The sequence below is a fragment of the Echinops telfairi genome, unplaced genomic scaffold (assembly GCF_000313985.2).
Source record: "Echinops telfairi isolate 266 unplaced genomic scaffold, ASM31398v2 ScPeMD7_24;HRSCAF=84, whole genome shotgun sequence".
Lineage (NCBI taxonomy): Eukaryota > Metazoa > Chordata > Mammalia > Afrosoricida > Tenrecidae > Echinops > Echinops telfairi.
Genome location: NW_022103921.1, coordinates 6,484,753 through 6,506,407, shown reverse-complemented (window position 1 = coordinate 6,506,407; position 21,655 = coordinate 6,484,753). Strand labels below are relative to the sequence as shown.

At 45.6% G+C, this 21,655-nt stretch overlaps 1 protein-coding gene across 1 annotated transcript in view; it reads right to left on the bottom strand.

Moving 5' to 3' along the window:
* The window catches only part of LCP1 (lymphocyte cytosolic protein 1), an 85,203-nt gene extending 65,166 nt beyond the window's left edge, over positions 1-20,037 (bottom strand). Inside the window, exon 1 of the mRNA XM_004714093.2 lies at positions 19,957-20,037. The gene's annotated coding sequence lies outside the window, so the exon portion shown is untranslated. The remainder of the gene's footprint in view (positions 1-19,956) is intronic.
* Between the last annotated feature and the right edge of the window lie 1,618 nt (positions 20,038-21,655).

The following is a 21,655-nucleotide window of genomic DNA, read 5'->3' as shown; positions in this document are numbered from 1 at the left end:
CCAAAAATAAGCACCCCCAAAGCTACCGTAAAGCTGGACTGTAGCAGGGGGCGCCACCTCACAGCTCACTATTGGCCACAGCACAGCTGGAGCAGACAGGAAGTGCGAGGTTTCTTTTAATAAAGCAATACACAATAAATTTGTACCGTATTCTTCTTCATGGAACAATAAGACATCCCCTGAAAATAAGACTTAGCTCATCTTTGGGAGCAAACATTAATATAAGGCACTGTCTTATTTTCGGGGAAACAGGGTACCTGTATAACTTCAAGCTGCCTTTCGCCTCTCTGTGCCTATTTCCTCACCTCTAGATGGCGCTGAAGAGTCTGAAGCGCTGGGGTTTCTGCTCAGCACCAGTTAATCCGTTGCCAACAAATTAACCCTAAGTCCGGGAGACCCCACATGGGCCCATGCAGAACACGGCTCCCGGGGGCTTCCTTCTCTGTCTTTTTTCCTCCGCTATTTGGGAATCTTTAAAATGTAATGTTGTTGTTGTTGATACTATACACAGCAGTGCGTAGACCAAGGCAAGCATTTGCGCGTGGGTGACTCAGTGACCCTGGTGCCACACCCACTCTCATGCTCCTTTTCTCGGCCATTCCTTCCTCAGGAGCATTAGCTCACAGCCTCTCTGGTGCCATCTAAGTAGCTGTATTGCTGTGGTCTCCTAATGCCGGACAGATAGTTCTTTAAAAAGCATACAGCTCAAGGCAGTCATTTTTTTTTTAACCTGTTAAACCGGTTTGGTTCATTGTATGTTTTGAAGATTATCTTAGGGCTTGTCCAGGCCCCTTGGTTCCAGAAAGTAACCATCGCATTGTCCATGGTCTTTCAGAAGCTGAACCCCAGGCTTTTCTTCTAAGGCCCCCCTCCCTCCAGACACTCTATACAGTAACGGACAAGCATCACACACATTAGATTCATTTCAGAGGGGCCGAGAAATGGGCAGAGGGACACCCTGTCGCAGTTACATAATTTCATGTTAACTTGATAAATAGGTCTAGGGGTGACAGAAAGAGAAGCCCCACCCAGTGCTCAGGCCATTTGCATGTGAAGATACTTGTGTAGGAGGCTGTTGACAGACTGAAGCCAAAAAACAAAAAAAAAAAAGAACCCTTTTGAATTTTGAACTAGTGGTTTGTGCCTGAGCTGGAATGATTTAGAGTTATGAAAGAACTCTTCTCTCTGGGACTGAACGTTAAAAGGAGCCTGCTGGCAGCCTGAACTACTTGCTAGGTGGATCCACTGGTTGAGTGGAAGTGGGAGAAATGCAGCAATAAAGAGACCGGTTGAGTCTGGCCACTGACACCCTTGGACCTGGTTCACAGGGACCAGAGGAGAAGATGAGAGCCAGTTAGCTGGTCTGAAGTTCACTGGGGCTAGGGTTGTTGAGAATTTGTGATGGGACTCGTGGTCGAAAGGTGAGGCAGCCAATAGGCGCCCAGATGAGGCTGAGGGATGCTGCAACCCACATTGAGTTGACCAGAAGCCGACCAGATGAAGAGAAGGTTTTTGAACCTGTGAACTGGTGCATATTGTTGCTGACTTAATGGATGGCCTGTCCTGGTTTGACTTTGCTTATGGATGCAGACTTCACAAGGTTCCAACAAGATTCTTCATGTCAAAGAACATGTTTGTCTCTTCAGAGCACTGGGTTGATATAAGTGGGCAGTATAGAAATTGGATACTCAAATTGGGGAGGGGGGATAAAGGCATAAAGTGGCTGGCTTACAAACTTGCATAGGTGGGGGAATATGTTTATAGAATTATAGGATTATGGTGTGGGTGTTCATGTAACTACAAATGTTAAGTCTAGTATATTATTGTTTTGTTCACCCATAGAATATTATGTTTAAATGAGGCTGACCCATTTTGAGATGAATGTGTTTTAGTTTTATACTGTTAGGATAAAGTATGATTTCATTATTGTTTGTTTAAAAATTAGGTGTGGGCTAAAGAGTTGTGTAAAAAGTATCATGTTGACAAGGGGTGGTCTGTGGTAGTTACATGATTTCACTTCACCTTGATAAATAGGACTAGGGGTGGAGTCGAACCTGTCAATCAGGCCACACAGCCTGATGCTGCCTCCTCATGGCCATGACCTTCTCATGAGGATTCGGAGAACTTCCTCACTTTCCTCTCGGTGGGGGTCCACACACGTGCTCCACTTCACCTTCCTGTGGAGGAGCCGCTCAGGAGCTGGAGGAGCCACGTGGGGATGCTTCCACTGCCACTGGATCCACAAGTTCCCCCCCACCCCCACCAGCCTGTGATCTTCCTATATTTGGGCATCACTGCATGTGCTGGATGAGTCTGAACGGAATTTCTGGACTAGTATCCAACATATACGCTAATATTGGACTTATGGTCTTGATCTGGACTGGCCTGGGATGTTTTCTCAGTAGACAATTGCTCTTTGGTATTCAGCTCTCTCTTCCACACATACGAATGCCCTTGGATTTGTCTCTCCAGTTCTTACCTCGACCCAGAAAGCATTCTCCTCCTGACCAAAGCAGATGCTCATTGGCTCTGGAGACCCACTGCCCATCTGTGCCCAGGGGGATCCCAGGAGCAGTGCGTGTGCGTCCGTCTTCTGAGATGTCACCACTTAGAGTTGAAGAGACGCTGCTCCAGTTCACTCTTGGTTTCCAGGCAAAACTGCATACACATTGCCCCAGGAGGAGTGCCACTTATTATTTTCTTAAGAATCTCCAAATAAGGAGATTTGGAGACACCATTTCTCTGGTGTCTCAAATCCCTGCCCAGTAACCTAAAGCTTTGCTGCCATAATGAAAGCTCTCCCTTTATTAGGTCATTCACAGTGGGCGTTAGAGAGACTGCTTGGTTCCTAAAGCTTTTACCACGTGCCATCGTGGCTTCCGGCCACCAAGTCTCCTGTAGTCTTCTAACCTGGTGCTTTAGTTTAGAGCTTCGTTTTCAAATCTTTCCCAGTGTTTCTGTTTTTGCTATCTTCTAGGTCTATGTCAAGTCTATTTATTGATGAATTTAGGACTAACAGAAGGGGGCCTCAAGTGACTATCTGGTCACCTCCTTCGTGTTACGGATAAGTAATGTGACACGAAGTTAAGAGATGTGCCTGGCCTAACAGGGCCCACTGTCAGATGTGGTTGGACTTCCCTACTGTAACAGTTTCCCTTTCAAAGCACGTGGAGACCTAAGATGGAATTCTGCTCTTTAAGTCAAACCTACTGGACGTTTAAAAAGTAGTGTTTCCTCAAATTTCGAATATAACTACATGTACATTCCCTGCACCTGACTTTTAATGCAGAACAAGTCCATGCACCATGGTACTGGAGCTTTGGGATCCATACAATTCTTGGCAGCTCACTTCTTGGGAGTAGATTGCCAGGCCTTTCTTCCTAGTCTATCTCAGTCTGGCCGCTCCACTGAACCTGCTCAGCATGAGAGCAGCACAGGGCCCTCCACTGGCAGATGGGTGGTGGCTGTACCTGAGTTGCATTGGCCAGGAATCAAAGCTAGGTCGTCTACATGGAACAAAGAATTCCTTCATTGAACGGCTATCCTGTAGACGAGGGAGAACTTAATCTCGGTATTGAGATGGCAGAGTCGAGTCTGTTCAGAAAATAACATGTGCAAACACTGCGTGTCCCTATGAGGGGGCAGGTTAGTACCCCCTATTCCTCTACATGTTGATTCTTTTTGTTATTGCTCTTATGCCAATTGACCTTGATGTCCCCTGCTACTGTGGTCCTGAGCCGCCCAGGCCCAGCAACTAACTCATGTCCTCAAGATGTTTGGTTATGTTTGAGAAATTTTCATAACTTTTCCATGCATGCTCTACCACATTCATGGATATGTTTTCAGCAAAGGTAAATGCCCACATACAAATATTCTCTGTCAAACTTACATATACTTCTGGGCATCCTGCCCGTCTCCCTCCCAGCCTGTGCATAGTCCTGTGTGTCTCCTCGTGGATCAGTTATTGCAGGATGGTGTATGTGAGAGAATTCACCTCTGTTGCTGTACATTCCTGCTCTCCTCCCAGTGGCTCCTTTCATTTTCCGCCAACCCTCCTTTGATGGCGTGTTGCTGTCAATTTTGATTCCTGACATGGCATTCAGACGCCCTCATTTTCTCTAGTAGCCCCAACCAAAATCAAATCAGCTCACCTTGAGGCAAAATGTCCAAAGACTGAATTTAGCGATGGATATCATCTATCCTACCAGAGACACTGTTAGTAAGCTGATTCCAACTCATAGTGCCTCTACACGGGATCACGGAGACTCTAAGGCAGTGGCTCTCCACCTTCCACGTGCCGCGACCCTTTCATACAGTTCCTCAAGTTGTGGTGACCGCCCCCGCCCCCCCCACCCCCGCCCATCAACCATGAAATTATTTTCGTTGCTACTTCCTAACTGTCATTTTGCTACTGTTATGAATCAGGCGACCCCTGTGAAAGGGTCCTTCAACCCCCAAAGGGGTTGCAACCCACAGCTTGAGAAACACTGCCTTATGGGAACGAAAAAACCTCATCCTTCTTCCAAGGAGTGGTGGGCTTGAATTGCTGAACTTGAATTGCTTCCAAGTGACTGGTGGGTTTGAATTGCTGAACTTGAGGTCAGTAGTTCAATGCTTAACTCACCACACCACCAGGACTGCTGTGTGCATACTAGGTACTCAGTCAAGGAATCGTATAAGCGAACAAACAGAAGTATAAACGAATACTACACAGGGCTTGAGAAGGAGTCCACAGTATGCGTGTGTGGAGGACACCCTCGTAGCACAGGGATGACGTGTGTGACGGCTAACCTGAGAGCCCGCAGGCTGAACCCACTGGGCACTCTGCAGGAGAAAACCTTGGGGCTCTGCTCCTGGGGAAGAGACAGCCTAGGAAAGTCTGTGGTGCAGTTCTAGCCAGTCTCTGGCTTCCATGGGTCAGAAAGGCCTGGACAGCACACCATGACAACTCTTGTGGGCAGACTTATAAGGCGCCTCGTTGCTAAATGGTACAAGCGTCTAAAACGAGGAAACGACCCTAGTGAGCAGATTTGAGGGCTCAAAAGCAGCAGCTACCTCGACCTTGGCATCCCTGGGTGGTGCAAGTGGGCAATCTGCTAGGGTGCTAAATGGATGGGCGGGGGTTTAATTCATCCAGAAGCATCTGAGAAACAAGGTTTGCTGGTCTACTCGGGAAGAATCAGTCCCCGAAAGCCCCGCAGAGCACACTGATCTTCAAACGGAGTTGGAAATGACTGTGGTGACGGCTGGGCTCCTACACAGTCCGTCTGTGAGCTGGCCCAGGCTGCGCTCCCAGGCCCCACCCTACAGAAGCAAGAAGGGCTTTCGCTTCTCATTTCCGTGAACTCCAGTTATCTTCTGGCCGGCTGAGGCCTCGCCGTGGTTCTCTATTCCAGGTAAAACGTGCCAGATCATGTTGCTCATGATGAGGTAGGTGAGGTGGGACTGCAAGGAGCATAAAGCCTCCTGGGATGAGCTCAGCTTACCAAGGACCACTTCAGAAAGAATGAGGACGGACCTGCAGTCATCTGCCCGGATGTGATTTGCATCTGGACTCCTTTGGACTATGAAATTCATCTGCAAACCATTCTAAGCAATTGTTGCCACTAAGCAATGGTGTTGACTGACTTCTACATGCAATACATTCTCAACGAACATCTATGGTGCAAATGGGGAACCAAATGTTGCACGTTTGAGTTTACTCTGAGGCTTCCCAGAAGAAAGGTCTAGAGATCTACTGCCCAAGAGTCAGCGATTGACAAGCCCATTGAGCCAAGTTCTACTCGGACACCAACGGGGTTCTGGTGAATTGGGCTTGCCTCAAGGGCAACTGGTCTTTTCTTTTGAATATCTACCATACGCCGGGTCCTGTGCTAGAGGGAAGCTTACCAACACCTCCCAAGGGGCTGCTCACCTCAAGGTCAGCATCTGAACCAGAGCACGGCGAGGCTGTCGGCTCCTGTAAAGATGCGCAGTCTCAGAAACCCACAGAAGCAGTCACTCACTAAGAGTCAGCTTGATAGCTGTACCTGCCAGAGGCTGAATGCACAGAGATAAGACTTGGCCCTAATCAGCTTGGGAGGAGACAGTATATCCTGATGGGTGCTGTACCTGTGCCCTCATTGATTCATTCATTCATTCACTCATTCATTTGTTAACCGTTTTATTGGCATATAGCTCAATATCATACAATTCAATAGTTCAATCAGATCGAAAAGAGCTGTAAAATCATCGTTACAATCAGTCTTAGCACAATTTCCTCATTCTTGTGTTCATCATTGTCAGCTCCCCCCCACACCCGTTTCTAACTTCCCCTGTCATACCCCCAAAGAACCATTCATCCAGTTACCGTATATACTCAAGTATAAGCGGACCCGAATATCAGCCGAGGCACCTCATTTTACCACAAAAACAGCATTACAAATGTGCTGGAAAACTCGGCTCATACACGAGTCTATATGGTACTGTCTGTAGAGATTTAGCCATCCTGGGTTTCATATACAGAACCACCCCCCCTTTTTTTTTTAAATCCCCCAAACTAACAAGAATAACAAAGTAAGGCAGGTAAAAATACCAATGGAAAAGAAAGCGGAGAATAGTTAAAAACTAGGACAAATTTAAAAGGACCACAGGGAAAACTGCATCTGCAGCAATTCATGTTCCAAGGCTGCTCCCATCGCTGATCTGTGGTCCCAGGGGATTAACCAGGGATTTAAGCTAAGGTGACCAGATGTCCCGCTTTTGGCGGGACAGTCCCGATTTTTAACAATTTGTCCCGCATCCCGCGAAATTTTAAAATAGTCCCGATTTTTGGAAAGAAGGCATGACAAGCTAGGGAACGGCGGGACACGGGAAGGGAATACAGTATACGGTTTTCGGCTGCCATGTGGCTATTTCCCCAGGATATGAGTTTTATATTATTTTTGTTAATTTTATAATGTTAAACTTTAATAATAACAAATAATTGTTGAGAACTGATTGAGAATTGCTTATCAAAGTTCGCATTGTTTATCAGTTGTTAGAATTCGACCACCATTGTTTGGACTTAATGAACAATGGCATTTTCTGGCATTGGCAACGACGAAAACATTTTGTAACTGTCTCTCAGGCGATACACATCGTACTGTGTGCTAGTGCTAGTTAAACAAGTGATGTCAACAAATCAGCTACTCAGATAATTTAGGTAATTCATTTATTTCATAAATACATAAATTTTCTTGAATTTAGCAGACAGTACTCGTATTTTTTATATTTTATAGTGGCGGCAAAATGATATAGACCACATTTTTAATCAAGAACACACCACCACCACCCCGCCCCCGTCAATGGTGTCCCGCTTTACCAATATTAAAATCTGGTCACCTTAGTTTAAGCCATGTGTATTTCCCTCTCATCCTTCCTCCTTTAAGCTGAAACCGCTTTAGAAAGGGTCTAAAGGGAGATCAAATGATATTAAATTTTGACTTAACTATGTCTGCCATAATCAACTTTGTAGTGTTCCCTGTCTGATAACAGGACTATTCACCTCCCTCAACTATGATTTGAGGGGATTCACTAGAGGCTTAATTCTTATGTGGATCCTCCAAATGGATTTTGAACGCCACTGTCATCCGTAGCCTTCTGCAAACCAGGTGTTCACAATTTCAGTTTTGATGCCATCCCCTCCTTTAGATTTGGTCTAGAATATTTGCCATCTTTGGGTCACACGGGCTGGTGTACTTCTTTCATGTGGACTCAGCTGATTTACACACTTAGTAGACGCCCCACTTAAATGGCTGCTTATTTAAAAACAAACTTTTAAGAGCCCACAGGATATCGTTCTGATGGCCAGGCACCATCCGTTTCTTCATTAAACTTGGCGACGGTAGCCATAGCTTCAGTGACCTCCTCAGGAGGGCAAGCAGGAAGCAGGGCCATGTCATAAGATCGAGTTGTTCTTCGACTGGGGGCTAGACGGAAACGTGAGCCCCAAGTCCCAGAGAGACGGGTCAGAGGCCCACAAAGGAAGACTCCTTCTCCCTGGGAGGATCCAAGACGGTGACCGAGGAAGTGACAATTGAACGGGATTTCGGCAGATGCGTCAGAGATTAGTCAAAGACTCGTTAGTCCTTTTCCTTATTTGTGTGGGAATTTTCATCTATGTTCTCCTGGAAAGGCCCGTCAGTCGGAGAAAGGAAAGCGAAGGGATGACGGGAGAGCCAGATGGACAAAGATAGCCTTTCAAAACCAGTTGCCACCACGCCGACTCTGGTTCACAGTGACATCATGTGTCAGAGCACAGCTGTCCCCGCAGGGCTGTCAGCGGCTGGGTACCTCCCTGAATGCAGTGTACACACCCTGACTTATCTGACCTTATCAGGATGACCAGGCTTTTTTCTCCAGGTACCTCGGGTGGAGTCCAACCCCTCACCGCTCAGAGAGAAGTTGAGCGATTCCCTATTTGTACCATCCATCGTGTTTATGATGCCTTGGTGATGCTGCGAGGTAAGCATTGGGCTGCTAACGACAGTTGTAGGTCAACCCCCCCAGCCCCTCCTTAGGGGAAAAAGAGGCTGTCTACTAATGTCGGGGGTTTAAATGGAGAGAAAATGTTTTGAGAAATGATGTACAAATGCGCTTTACACAATTGATGTGTGTATGGATTGGGATAACAGTTGTATGAGCCCCTAATAAAATGTTAAAAAAAAAAAAAAAGATCTACAGACACGGGGACACCTGATAGGGTCACATGAAGTTAGAATCAGCCTCGGGGCAGTGGTTTAAGGGTGGGGACAATCATAAAACAGAACAAACTCACTGCCATTGAGTCGATGCAGATTCACGGTGACGTCCTAGGGCAAGGTCGAACTGCCCCCCTTTGAATCATAGCTAATACCCATCGAATGGTTACTCAGTATTAAATATTTTCTACGTGTCATGAGATTCTTGCCACAAGCATTATTAGGATCCCGATCGAGGTTGAAATAAGTAGCTTTGGGTCACACAACTACGAATTTGAGGAGCCTTCTGCTGATGCCGAGCCTGTGGCGGGCAGGGTCCTCAATACCATGGCCACGCGGATGCAGGTCTCACTCAGGGCTCCTTTCCAGGCATCGGGCTGGCAGGTCCCTGTAACTCAAAGCTCTGGGCCCTCATGTGGGGTTCCTCAGCTCTGACCTCATGTTGATAAACACACTCTTGCAACATTTGTCTTAAGATGGGGGTGCTTCCTTCCTGGGCTGCTTTTGGGGAAGTTCTCAATGTCTCTTCTCAGCATCTGGAGGAGAGTGCAGGGAGAACAGGAGTACCGCCACACTTAACCCTGCCCTCGCCAGCCTGGGCCGCCTTGCCTCCGGCCGGAAGGGGTCTTTCTGCGTGGGAGCCTACACACCACTGCATTCATTCCTAAGTTCAGTCCTGCTTACTACCTCCTACGAGTTGGAGATGGGAGGATAACTGGGAGGCAATCCTTGCTCTTGAGAAGGATACAGTCCCCTGAGGGACAATGGTTCTCTAAAAGGAATACCTGAAGCTCTTCTTATCCCGAGGCTACACGAGCCCAGGGGAGGCAGCCCTTCTGGGAAACCACAGCAACTCTAACTGCAGAAGACCTTCCAGAAAACGTGATACCGATCTTTTCCAGGAGTCTCAAGACGGAATCAGTGGGAGCTTTACAAATAGAGAAGGGCGTTGCCAGAGAGAAATCAGGTCTTCACAGCGAGGAGACAAGAAAGAGCACTCAGAGGAGGCCATGAGCTACCCTGTGTCCCCGAAAGTAAGACATCCCCCGAAAATAAGACCTACTTACAGTTTTGCCTCTCGCTGAATTATAAGACACCCTCCTGAAAATAAGACCTCCCTGAAAATAAGCCCCCCAAGGCTACCGTAACTCTGGACTCTGGACCATAGTGGTGGGCGCTGCGCACAGCTCACTGTTGGCCACAGCGCAGCCGGAGCAGACAGGAAGTGCGAGGTCTCTTTTAATTACAAAATAAATGTGTACTGTATTCTTCTTCATGGAAAAATAAGACATCCCCTGAAAATAAGACCTAGCGCGTCTTTGGGAGCAAAAATCAATATAAGACACTGTCTTATTTTGGGGGAAACAGGTGTGCTTGAAGTGGGCTGCACGAGGAGGCGCTACAGAGGAACACATTGGGAGGCAGCAGCATGGCTCTCTTCCTTCCCGGCTCTTGCTGCTGGAGGGAACACTTGGGTGATTGTTGGGCTCCTTGCTAACTCCAGTCGCACCCCTTACTGTCCTCACTTGAGGCAACATCAATGTTCCAATGTGCCTCCCATTCCCCAATCAATAAAATGACCATGTCCACAACCCATTTTAGCCTGTTTGCGTATACATAGTTTGCTGTTCATATCACCATCTCCCATGTAGAAAATACAGGTCTGAAAATTGAGGAGGGAGCTGGACATGCTATAGATGGGAGAATGGGGATCCTGAAAGTGAATTTACCCCCCAAAGTCTCAAAGTGAGTCAGAAATGAGACCAAAAGAGAAGTAATGACTTCCAGAATTTTGGTTTGGTCTAGCTCAGTTATGGGAAAAACACAAATCAATTAGCATTTAAAGAACTTGAAGTTGCAAAACCCATGAGCTACAAATCCCTGAAACATAGGTTATATTGTATGCATGGGTAGAGAAGGGAATCTGGGAAGGACTTTCTCCTTTCACCAAGTTCAAGACCGGCACAGGTGCCTTGGCTCCCATCCTCAACTGTGCGAGAGCACAGCCCACTTTTCTCTATTGTGAGCCAAAGTAAAGATGCTTCAGGGATCTCAGGTACCTCATCCAGCCTCTAATGCTCACAGCTTCCTTTTTGAAATCAGGCTTACTCGCTACGTTTAAAGAAAAATAAGACTGAACTAGCAAGCATCTTGGCACGGTGAAGAGCTACTGGCTTTTTCTGACTCAACTGTTCCTTGCTACGTGTTTTTGCACGTTACCTAAATTTTCTGAGCCTGTTTCTTCATCTCTCTAAAGGGAATCTCAATAATTTAACCAGATGAAAAGAGTATGAATAATTGCCCATCTTCTAGAATGTAAGCAATGGCACTGAGTCTTGTGTAGAAACCATTGAACTGGCATATGTTTTGTTGTGTGCATGCTCAACAATAACAATAAAGCTTTTAAAACACAATAAGATGCAGCCACAGTGCCCACAAGGTTGTTAGGATAAAGAAAGCGTGTTTAAATTTTATACCACTGTGACAATAAAGAGAGAAGGAAGAAAAGAAAGAAAGCAAAATCAGTAAGAACTAGAACATTTACAAAATTACCTTGGAGAACAAATCCAAATTCTCACTATAAATTGCAGGAAATACTATGTAAGAGGCACTACTTAAGATCCTTCTCGGTAGTGTGTATGCAAGATTTCACATGCATGCTCTATGTCCAGCTTGGTTTCTTTTGGCTCCGACACCATGTTTTTCATCCAGTGTTGAAGCCAGAGCTGTAAAACTGTGTAGATTGTGTCCTCTAGGAGCAAAGTCTTGGAATTGACTGATCATCAGTTGAGGGGTCAAGAGCCTAATCTTAGCCTTGCCTGCGATATTGGCAATGGAAAGCACCTTTAAACAGTTGAGGAAGTGGGGCGAGAGTGGGGAGAGGTACAGAAGTTTTAAGAAAATAAGCCCACCCACATCCATGATGAGTCATGCAAGGAAAGGAGACGCTGGGTATCTACAACAAGAACCCCTGGGCAGTGCTTCCTCCCCGCATGGTGGGCCAAGGCATAGTTCTGTCAGTCTGTGCTCTACCTTGAATCTTCTCTCCCATCCCCCAACTCTCCAGGCAGTGCCACCATTCGTTTGAGCTGGGAAACAGTGAGACTATGTATAGCCAACCTTGGCATATTAGCAATGATAAAGGAAGCTTCTATGAATTAATAACTTGACCTCATTTTTAATAGACTCTTTGAGGCTGTTTTTTTTTTCCTTTTAGAATATCTAAGCACAGGCTTGTTCCCAGAAAGAAAGAAAGCAAAATTAAGATGTAAAGATTCATTAAGGCAAACATAAATTTGTATTAATTTGATGAGCTAGATTTATCTTCTCTTTGCTGGAAGTTACAGTTTGGTTGGCAGTTATTTACCACTGACAATTTACTATGGGACATGCTATCATATTTCTTTTGTCAAGATCTTAATTGGCTAAATCATCACCATCATCATCATTTTAAGGACAGGGTACCATAAAATCTACAAACACTTTTGTCTTTTCACGGCCGTTGGGATCTCTTTCTAATGAGAAAGGTGGCCTTTCGAATAACTATTTTATAATTACAGGGAGGAATATTTAAACGTTTTCTTTAAAAGCAGTTAAGGGAATGATGTTAGAGAACAGAAGGCATTCAAACAAGAAAGGGTGAGCAGCTTTGAATAGAAAATGTATAAAATCCACGGTGTGGATCCTGACTCTACTGTGGCATCTTGGACAAGTCCCTTTGAGCCAACCCGCACCTCCACTTTGCCATCTGTTCGGAGGAGGGAGTAGTATCAACTATGTTTAGTTATTTTGTGGAAAGAGGAGAATCCATACCACGTGCCCAAGACGATGCCTAGGAAATAGTAAGGGCTGAAAAATGTCTGTGGTATGTGGCAGACAGACAAAAGAGGGAAAGGAAGAGGCAGACAGAATGGCAAACAGATGCAGGGAGAGAAGCATTCTTTCCCTGTTTGACGGATGAGGAAGGTGGGCTTCGGAAAGGTGAAGATGCTTTAGTGAAATTCTAGGCAATGAATCCAAATCAGACTCTCCTTTTGCTCCCTTCTTGACCACACCTGCTTCTTTCATGGGCAGGAACTGGAGACCCGCAGGGCCGCCGCTTTGAAATCGCTGACATTCGATAGAGCCCGGCCCGCTCCACGGGGAAGTGCTGGGCTTCTCACCGAAGGTCAGTGGTTCGAACACACGCAAGGACTTCCCAGGAGGAAGACCAGACAGTCTGCTTTGTTCGTTTACGGCCTGGGAAACTCAAAGGGGGAGTTCTACTCCATCACGTCGGGGTGGGTGCTCGGGGTCCATTTGACCGCAGGATGCGCACACCGCGATCCTGGGGGGACCCTGAGGTCCCCAGTGCACGGGCCCCGGGAGGAGGACTGTGCGGCCCACCACTGGCCAGCTCATAGGCCGTGATGGCCATTCTCTGTGGTCCCAGCAAAGAAACAGAGACTCGGTGACATTCTTAAGAGAAGTCTGATCAGAAAGTCCCCAAGGCCTGAAGAGCATTTCTTCTTTCCACGGGGACACTGCAGAGTCTTTAGGAAGCAGCGCGGGCGCCAGGGAGCGTCCATTTGGTTTTCCCGGAAAGAAAGAGGTCCACAAACAAATGTTCCTCCTGTTTTTATGAAATTCATTTTGAGCCCATTACCCAGAGCTCCTACGCCTGGCGAGGGCAATGTGAGCGGCTGATGCCAAGGAAGTACAAAGGCCCAGAGTTGAAGACGTTCCCGGAGAAGAGGGGGATGCTATCCTGACCCCCGATTCTGCCTTACAAATCATGCGTAGGAAACAGATGCAAACAGTAAGCAAAAACACTCATTTGGACTCACAGCTCAGAGACAACGTCGTGCGGACTACCAAACGGAGAGTTATTTAAGTGCAAGGAAATGATAGCCCTCCTTCTCTTCTCTCTTAAAAGTGCCATCAGAGGGCGTGGGGAGGGGGCACACAGGAGAAAACATATGTGGGGGATCGCGGTTCACATCCATAATTAATTTGCTTGCTGATCTGGTGGCTCTTCTGTCTGTGGAGAACACAAGCTCTTTTTCATTTTAATTCCACTAGTCAAGCAGTAGATGCATGTGCGTGTACATGGGTGTACGCAGGTTTGAGAGGAGAAAGAAAGGGTACCGCGCTCCCGACCAGGTAACTGGCGCCGGACTAAAGCAAGAATCAATGCTGTAACCGCAGAACCGCGGCTTCGCTAGTTGCTCAATGTAACATCCTGGCTTTTCCTTCCGCCAGAAAAAACAACGGACCCTATTTAAGCAATAACCTCCTTGTAACGCATAAGTGGAACCAACATAGCTGCAGTTCTGAAGTTGAGCAAAACGTATTTTCACTCAGCCTGTGGGCTGTTTCTTTCTCTCGATTCTTCCACTCACAATCGAAACCACCTCATTCCTTCGTTATTTTTAGCGCACCTATATTTGGTCTTTATCATGATCAATATGTGTCCCTGGGTAGAATACTAGATTGATAATTTATTCATGTCCTATTAGTTATGAAACTAGAAGATGTGAACTGGTGAAAATTATTCGGCGCTTGTAAAATGAGGAACTTCAGAACATGTGGGGGGAAGAGGAGCCTATCTTGAGAGACCAGTTAAATGTACAGAGGAGTTAAGCAAATTCCGAGGAGGAGGATGGGGAAGAGTCTGCTGGATAACAATAATTTTAATACAAATGCATTTATTTGGAGGTAAATTATGATTATTTAGTGAAGTCCCTGGGGAGAGGGGAAGGGGTGCGGGCAAACAACACACTCAACTGCTCACTGAAAGCCTGCGGTTCAAGTCATCCCAGAGGTACCTTGGAAGAAAGAGCTGGTGAATGTTGCCCAAATCAGCCATTGCAAGCCTCCTGGTGCACAGTTCTACCCCGACATCCTTGGGTTCACCATGAGTTGGATGTCGCTGGATGGCACCCGGTAAGACTCCCTCCAGGGCTTCAGTACAAATAAGCACTGTGGTCTGCTGTCTATTTATTGCAGGGGATTGCCTTGAAGCTTGGCGGTTCATTCAAAACCGGCCCAACCGTAGAAAAAATGAAATAATAAAGCATATGAGCAAGCTAATGAAGATGACATCGTCCGTCCCTTTCAAGATGCATTAATATAGCTGAAGTCCTTAAGAAAAAAACAGCCAATTCAACATAAGTGACCTATTAAACATTAGCAGTTATTCCTAGGGCAATAAGCAAGTTGAAAGTTTTCTTTCCTCTGTTGCTTGCGGTAGCTTACAAGATGGAGAGCCCGTGAAATGGCCGAGAAGGCTGATGCAAAGATGGAAATGAACAAACTCCAACCTCAGGGACAGTGACTGACGCAGGAAAGGAAGCTGAATCAGAAGCGACCCGGAGGAAACTCCAGGGAGATGCCATCTGGGGAGCTCCGCGGCTCCAGCAGCTGTCAGGGAAGGCAAGCTGGGAGACGGCCCTTCAACAGAAGGAATGGCGGAAGTCCCAAACGAACACGGTCTAGCACACGCGCTCATCTGATTTCAGACATGCAATCATATGCTGGCAAAATAGGGACTCGGAGTGCTTTGAAGCTGCTGGCACAGGTGAGTATATTTGTCACCGAGTACCAATACTCATTTTCATTTCTGCCATGGTCAATATGCAGACAGACTAAGATTGCTCTCCTTTGATGCTATCTTTGAGTTGGAAAGGTTTAAGGAATTTCAACTCTGAAGCCCAGTAGACACAAACAAATAAATAAAACCCTACAAAGACTATTCAATTAATCCAAGTAATGTCATTCTGCTATGAAATCTGTTGTTATTCATGAAGTCCAATGCCTTTATAAAAAGCAAATGCGTGGCTATTCATAAATATTTTTTAAAAACCTCCATTTCATTTTACTTAACCTGGCTTCAAAATGTGTCATTTCTCCTAGATACGCAGAAAGACCTGAACTTTTTAAGTAAGAAGAAGTTAACTTATGAATTCTCTGCCTATAATCCAAATTAAATAAGCAAAAGTTAGTAATGCAGTTCTACAGTTCTTTGTGACCAAAGAAGTCCATTATTTGGGACACACTTCTGGTAAAAGAAGTTAAATTTTAGACCAACAAATAGACTAGAAGAATAAAATCCCCAATGTGTCTGATTGCCATTGGCATTGCACAGTTTCCTAAATCCACTGTGGTCATAGTGCTTTGAAGCTACCAAGAACAGTGCTTTAACACCGATGATGCGTGACAAAATGCAAAGTATCATGCTCTTGGGTATGTCTCCCATCATCGCCATCAGCAGTTAGTAAGCGAATGAGAGAAATCAAAGTAAAGACATCTGTGCCTATTGAAGAACTGGAAAAAATACATGGGGCACATTTTCAATTCCATAGCTCTCATTAACCCGTACTATATCTAAGCGGAGATGGGGAAATAATTAGTTTGTCAGCAAATAAAGAACATGAAGTTCTGAAACAATGTAATTTATACTAGTTCTACTCTAAGATCAAAGTATTAAGTCAGTACACACACCCCCACACACACCCAAAGTTGGTCAGACATAGTCAGCGAAAGCCTGGGGAAAGACATGTTTCTTAAAGTGAGCCTTCAACAGGGGCCAGAATTTTTACAAGTGAACAAGAAAGTAATGGCAGAAACGGTTCAAACAAAGCATATGCAGTGAAAGAACTTCCTGGTGGCTTGTGGTCTGGTCTACCCAGAACATGAGTAAAGCAAAAGAGGGTGGGAGCTGAGCAGAGGAAGTGACAAGAAATAAGCTGGGGAAGTACAGGAGATTGAGGCAAGTTTGTGATGGCACACATTTTTTTTTTAAGCAAAATACACATCAGTTAAAAGAAACTTGTTTCAAAAAATCATATCCTGGTGAATGAGGGGGACTGTGGACTGGAGACCCAAAGCCCATCTGTAGGTAACTGGACATCCCCTTATGGAAGGGTTGTGGGAAGTAGATGAGCCATATAACTCCACCGATGAAACATAAACTTTCCTCTAGTTCTTTAATGCTTCCTTCTCCCCCGCTTCCCCCCACTATCACGATCCCAATTCTACCTTACAAATCCGGCTAGACCAGAGGATGTATACTGGTACAGATAGGAACTGGAAACACAGGGAATCCAGGACAGATGAACCCTTCAGGACCAATAATGAGAGTAGCAATACCAGGATGGGAAGGGGAAGGTGGGGGAGAAAAGGGGAACCGATCACAATGATCTACATGTAACCCCCTCCCTGGGGGACAGACCTCAGAAAAGTGGGTGAAGGGAGACATCGGACAGTGTAAGACATGACAAAATAATAATAATTTATAAATCATCAAGGGTTCCTGAGGGAGGGTGGGGAAGGGAGAGGGGAAAATGAGGAGCTGATACCAAGGGCTCAAGTGGAGAGCAAATGTTTTGAGAATGATGAGGGCAACAAATGTACAAATGTGCTTGCACCATGGATGGATGGATGGATTGTGATAAGCGTTGTATGAGCCCCCAATAAAATGATTAAAAAAAAAATTTGTTCTTCATTGTATTATTACTTGAAAACCGAATGATACCTTTTCTCTATAACAACGATTCTAGATTTCTTGTAATTTCTTCTGTCTTTCAATACTTGAGTGCCAAGATCTCTCTGGTTCAGTAATAAAAGCCTAGATGTGGGTAAAGTAGGTTGTCAAGGAAGGGAGGACCCGATAACAGAGGCAGTGTGGAGCCTAGCATCTTGACCACTCTCCCCTCCTTAACTGGCCAGTGGCCTTAGGGAGCTCCTTCTGGACCCATTCCTCCACCCGCAGGGAACTGAGAGATTAAGTGAGAAAATGCGTATAGAAGGGTTATGGAGAGTTTCTCGGTCTTCAGTGACACTCCTTTCTCATTCTCTATCATTTAAATAGGCACCTTTGAATGACTACTTGTGGGTCTGCCCCTTCCCCAAAGGGCTCAGTGAAAGAACGAGAAATGAGGTAAAATTGTTTCCCAAATTACTGATGGTTTCCAGGGAAATGTGAGAGTTAATGGTAGGTCCATTTGGCTAGGCTATGGGGCTCAGTGGTTTGACCAAACACTAGTCTAGTTTGTGTCATACAATGCAATCTCAAGTAATGTGAGGTAATGTCATTGCTTTCTACAGAGCAATCTAATATAATGAAATCAATCGGTGCAAAGAGGATTCCTTTGGGTATGCTCTGCCTCCAGAGTAATGACCAGTATTTTGGCAAAACGCTAACTCTTCCCTCTTCCTCTTGAAGGTCTTGAGACACAAATTGGAGGAGTCTCAAGCTTACCCCTTGGTCTATGGATTCGGAGCTCAACAGGCCCCACCCCAGGCCCTAATCATGTGAGCCGATCTCATGAAGTAAATACCTTTCCCCTTCCATCTCCTCCCTGCCTCCCATCCCTCTCTATTTTTTTTCTCTAGAAACCCCTAAATTACATAGTTTACAGAGGAGATAAAATTTCAATCCCCAGTATTGCTGCTGAAATGTCTTCCTAAGCAAATCGCCCCCAGCACCAGACCCAGAAGACAATGCTCTGACTTGACCTGACCAGGAGCTGGCACCTCAATGAGCAACATGTTCTTGCTCTGCTCCTTCAATGATGGAAATCTTTGAGATTTCTTTCTTCTTTTCATTAGCTCTGTCGTATTCCTTTTTATTACCTCCCAACCCACGGAAAAAACTGGCATGCCTTTACATCTCATTCGATGTGTTTTTTTTCTGGTATTCTCTCTCTCTCTTTTTAAAAAATCATTTTATTAGGGGCTCATACAACTCTTATCACAATCCATACATCAATTGTGTAAAGCACATTTGTACATTCATTTCCCTCATCATTCTCAAAACATTTTCTCTCCACTTAAACCCCCGGCATTAGGTCCTCATTTTCCCCCTCCCTCCCCGCTCCTCCCTCCCTCATGAGCCCTTGATAGTTTATAAATTGTTATTTTGTCATATCTTGCCCTGTCCGATGTCTCCCTTCACCCACTTTTCGGTTGTCCATCCCCTAGAGAGGAGGTCACATATCTCATTCGATTTTATTCTCATGAATATATTTTGACACACTAAGATGAAGCAAAAATGTTAAATCTGCTCTTTTCTGTTCTTTGAATTCCCCTATCCCAATCCCACATTTTTGCTAATTTAAAAACATTCAGATGAGATATACCAAATAATATTGGCCACAGCTGGAACTTTCCGGAAATGCACATTGATGAGTACATGGTTAATTTCCATTCAGATTGGTCTCCACAGATGCTCTTAAATTTAAAAGGAAATTAAGACGAATCAACACAAACACAAAAAACAAACTGTCTTTGTTTGCTTAACAGTAGATTTTATATTTTGTTGTGCAATTGTCCTGAGGGAGAAGTTTTGGAAAATAAGTTGCCTCACTTGAGCAAGAAAAATTGAGTTTTGATGAGTGTGCTGATGAATGAATCTGTCTCCAATTTCAGTGGCTTTTATATTTACCACCTGTCTCTAGTTCCTAATATTATTAGATAGTCATCATCAAGTAGAAGCTGATACTCTATAACCCAAGTCTCTAGATTCAGCCATTTTCTGAAGGAAGCCCCGGCACCAGCTTTGTAAGAAGGCCTGTTGTAGACGGAAGCCTTTTCCCTGCTGTAAGTGGGTATTCATCGGTATGTGGATACTGTATGCGTAACAGTCCAGATGACCCTACACAGACAGCACAGTTAAGGAACCCAAATTACTTTTTATTTTCAGAGAATGAATGGCGAGGATGAAGTCTCTAATTCCCTGGGGTTATTAAGTGCGCCCGCTTAAAAACCCTTGGCGCCAAAAGGACTCTAACTAACCAGCAGTGCACACGTGACTCAAGATGGTAAACTCGCCACAGAAGCTCGCTGGAGCCGTTTTAGACAACCTGAACCACAGCAGCCAAAATTAACCACCCCATTAGGCCACCGAGCTGCACAATCGAAATGATCAATATGCACGTCCCTGAACGCATCGCCCAGGAGATACAATCACAGTCAATACAGCCTTCTTGAAATAAGGCAAAAGAAATAAACCAGCACTTGGTTTGGCTTAAAAGAAGCAAATCAAAATCATTCTGGGAGTTGCCCTTGAGGAGCACCCAGCCCAGGGAGTTCAGGGACCCCACCCTGGAAGGCATGCAAGGTGCTGCAGCTTCGGTGGCCAGTGCAAAGCTGGCGAGTCTCAAAGAGGGCTCAGAGGGCAGGTACTACTGTCTCTAGTCCCCTGAAACCGAAGTCCACCTTCACAGACACAGAGCCATGTAACAAGCAAACTCACCAGAAAGACGGGGAGACCACAAACAGCCAGACGGGAAATTTACCTTGAAGAAACACTCTCCTCAGTAGGGCTGCTAGGTGATCTGAAATTGTCTTCCTGCTGATCCGGAGAGCAACTTTGTCAACCCTGGGTGTGTGGTCACAAGGCAGGAAGTAACTAGAACGACAAATCATCGTCCAGGAAAGAAATAGATTTTGTCTTTATAAGGACATTTTACTGACCTTTTTTTTCCCCCTTTTCATGTCCCCTCCCCCACAGAAATCACCTGACCAAACAGGTCACACTGAAATTTTGAAGCCTCTTACCACTTCCTCTTTACAAGCATTTCTCTCTCTGTCTCTCTCTGTCTCTCTGTCTCTCTCTGTCTCTCTGTCTCTCTCTCCTCCAGCTTTCTCTCAGTCGGCCCTGGACTACGTTGACCTTCCAGACTGCAGCGACCAAGGAAAGATCAGCGCCCTGCCTTGACTTCTTCCTCTGACCTGTGGCCAATGCCAAGGCTCCGTGCTGAGCTACCGAGACCAGAGATAAATGATTGCTTCTTTTTAGTGCAAGAGCCCAAGGAAAGGGTGGCAGCACCCCTGAAACAAGCAAGAAGGGACTCCCTTGGGAGAGCCCCACCCCAGTGAAATGAAACCTCGCTTCAGAGTCCCCGAAAAATGATCACATCGCTGCAAACAAAACAGCAGCATCTCTTTAAGGTGAAGCACATGAAAAACAAGGTTACTATATTATTTACTCATTCTTTTATTTATAGAACACCTATGTGCTAAGGATCTCTTTAACCCAATTCCAGATTTGAATTATTCAGACGTTTCCTATTAAGAGCGGCAGTAGATTACGTAGGCAGCTTGGTAAAATGAAATGTGTAGCCAAATCCCTGCGTACAGACCAGAGGGTTGTTGGTCCGAATGCACATTTAATAAATTTAAAATCCCCAAAACAACCCACTGGCATCAGGTCAATTCTGACTCGCAATATCCCTATAAAGGGAGTAGAACTGCCCAATCGGGTTTCTTAGGCGCTGGTGACATGATAACACACTGGCCTTTTAACCTCAAAGTCGGCCGTTCAAAACCACGAGCAGTTTGAAACCGCTCGCTGCTCCCTGGGAGAAAGATGAGGTTTTCTCCGGCCGTGAAGCGTTTTAGTTTGAAAAACCCTCCAGGCTAATTCAGCCCTGTCCTCTAGGGTCATGGTGAGTCAGGATTGACTGCCTGGCAGCGAGTTTTCCGTACTCTTCCTGGGAGCAGACAACCATCTCCTTCTCTTTCGCAGGAGCCACTGGTGGATGCTGTGAACCAGCCCGCATTTTGGTTAGGAGCCAAACACTTCAGCCACTGTGCAACCCGGGCTCGCTTTTTATCATATTAGTAAAGGAGCAGGGGATGCTTGAGGGAGCGCTAAGGGAGGAAGCTATATTCACTATCCAGATCCCAGGTGCAAATTATAATCTTCAAGTGCAACATCTTCACACCCTGAAAGCCTAACAGTGCTCTACTTATAAGGGGGCGCCCTAAGTAATACCGACTACATAGTAGGCATAGTTGACGCACTGTGGGGGCTTTCAGGTTGTTGGGATGCTATAAACTAAGCCACAGACAAACGTTTATGGGTGCAGAAAATGTCATCTTTCTCCCATAGAGCTTCTGCCGGGTCCAAACTGCTGACCTTGTGATTATTAGGCAGTGAGTAAAGCGCG